Raw genomic sequence first — 2,658 nt, 5'->3', positions numbered from 1 at the left:
TGTGTGTGTGTATATGTGTCCTGTGTGGGTCGTATGTGTGTGTGAGGGTCCTGGGTACATCCTGTGTGTGTGTGTGTTTGTCCTGTGTGTGTGTGCTATGTGTGTGTGAGGGTCCTGTGTGTGTGTGTGTGTGTGTGTGTGTGTCCTGTGTGTGTCCTATGTGTGTGTGAGGGTCCTGTGTGTGTGTGTGTCTTGTGTGTGTGTGTGCTGTGTGTGTATGTCCTGTGTGTGTGTCCTATGTGTGTGTGAGGGTCCTGTGTGTGTGTATGTGTGTCCTATGTGGGTCGTATGTGTGTGTGAGGGTCCTGGGTACATCCTGTGTGTGTGTGTTTGTGTGTGTGTGTCCTGTGTGTGTGTGTCCTGGTGGGTCCTGTGTGTGTGTGTCCTGTGTGTGTGTGTCCTGTGTGTGTGTGTGTGTGTGTGTGTGTGTCCTGTGGGGGGGGCACCGGCCCGCACCGTCTGGTCTCGGGGGACCCAGCCCCCCGCCCTGGGGCCCGCGCTCACCGACCGGGCCACGTCCTGCAGCGTCGCGGAGAAGGAGGCGGTGAGGCTGTGGGGCAGCTCGCACAGGAAGCCGATGGTGTCCATGTAGAGCACGGGGAGGCGGCACGGCAGGGCGCCCGCGTGGGCTGTGAAGTTCAGTGTGGAGAACAGCTGGTCGTGGGGCTGCATGGCGCTGTCGCCTGTCAGGGCCTTGATCAGCGTGGTCTTCCTTGCACGTTTGTGTGTGTGTGTGTGTATGAATTTTCCTACAAATCACTTTTATCGCCCTGGCTGGCTTGGCTCAGTGGATAGAGCGTTGGCCTGTGGATTGAAGGGTCCCGGGTTCGATTCTGGCGGGCATGTGCCTGGCTTGAGGCTCGATCCCCAGTGGGGGGCATGCAGGAGGCAGCAGGTCAAGGATTCTCTCTCATCATTGATGTTTCTCTCTCTCTCTCTCTCTCTCTCTCTCTCTCTCTCTCCTTCAACCTTCCCTCTGAAGTCAATAAAGACAATATATATTTTGCCGAAACCAGTTTGGCTCAGTGGATAGAGCTTTGGTCTGTGGACTGAAGGGTCCCGGGTTCGATTCGCGGTCAAGGACATGGACCTTGGTGGCGGGCACGTCCCCAGTGGGGGGCGTGCAGGAGGGAGCTGGTCGATGTTTCTCTTTCATCGACATTTCTAGCTCTCTATCCCTCTTCCTTCCTCTCTGTGGAAAATCAATAAAACATATTGAAGAAAAAAATATATATATATTTTTTATTTATTTTAATTTATTTTTTAAAAAATATATTGTATTGATTTTTTACAGAGAGGAAGGGAGAGGGATAGAGAGATAGAAACATCAATGATGACAGAGAAACATCCATCAGCTGCCTCCTGCACACCCCCTGCCAGGGATGTGACTGCCACTGAGGTCCATGCCCTTGACCGGGAATCGAACCCGGGACCCTTTTGTCCGCAGGCTGATGTTCTACCCACTGAACCACACAGGTTTGGGCAAGAATACATCTTTTTTTAAAATCACTTTTATTGAGTTACCTATTTCTCCCTGCCGATCAGTTCCTTGACTTACACACACACACCTATGTCGATCTTCATCCAAGGATATTTTCCCCATTGATTTCTAGAGGGGAGGGAGGCCAAAACCGGTGTGGCTCAGTGGGCAGAGCGTCGGCCTGCGGACTGAAGGGTCCTGGGTTCAATTCCCCAGTCAAGGGCATGCACCTTGGTTGCGGGCATAACCCCAGTGGGGGTGTGCAGGAGGCAGCTGATCGATGACTCTCTCATCGAGGTTTCTAACTCTATATCCCTCTCTCTTCCTCTCTGTAAAAAAAAAAAATCAATAAAATATATTTATAAAAAATCACTTTTATCGAGTTATCCGTTTCTCCCTGCAATACCGTTCCTTGTCTTACACACACACACCTATGTCGATCCTCAGTGGGGGGCGTGCAGGAGGCAGCTGATCGATGACTCTCTCATCGATGTTTCTAACTCTCTATCCCTCTCTTTCCCTCTCTGTAAAAAAAAAAAAAAAAGTCAATAAAATATATTTTAAAAAAATATAGAGGGGAGGGAAGAAGGGAGCGAGGGAGGCAGGAGTACGAGGGGGGAGAGAGAGAAACATTGATGTGAGAGACACACACACCGACTGGCTGCCTCCGGTCTGCACCCTGCCCTGGGCGGCGCTCTAACCACTGAACCCACCGGCCGGGAACAAATGACATTTAAGCCTGGACATGCCCTTGGTGACTCTGCTGGCCCGCCGTCTCAGTGGGTGGCCCCTGAAGCACAGCAGCCCCCTCTCCCGGGGGCGGGTGGCAGGACCCCGGTCCCCCCGCCCCACCCCACCCCGCTCACCGCAGTTGGTGTAGCCGACCACGGACACCACCGGGAACTCCCGCTGGCACCGCTGCCTGCCCAGCAGCTGCCGCTTCTGCCCCAGCCTCTCCAGGGCCGCCGGATCTTGGCCTCTTTGTCCCTCAGGAGCTGCTGCTGCAGCTGCTGGAAGGTCTCCCCTGGGACAGACAGACAGACAATGGGGGGCGGCAAGGGGCAGACGAGGAAGGCACCTTCTGCTCCCAGACCCGGCTCTGCCCGGCCGGTGTGGCTCAGTGGTTAGAGCGTCCACCTGTGAACCAGGAGACAGACAGACAACGGGGGGCCGAAGGG

This window comes from Pipistrellus kuhlii, unplaced genomic scaffold (genome assembly GCF_014108245.1).
Source record: "Pipistrellus kuhlii isolate mPipKuh1 unplaced genomic scaffold, mPipKuh1.p scaffold_m20_p_131, whole genome shotgun sequence".
NCBI lineage: Eukaryota > Metazoa > Chordata > Mammalia > Chiroptera > Vespertilionidae > Pipistrellus > Pipistrellus kuhlii.
This window is presented reverse-complemented; position numbering follows the sequence as displayed.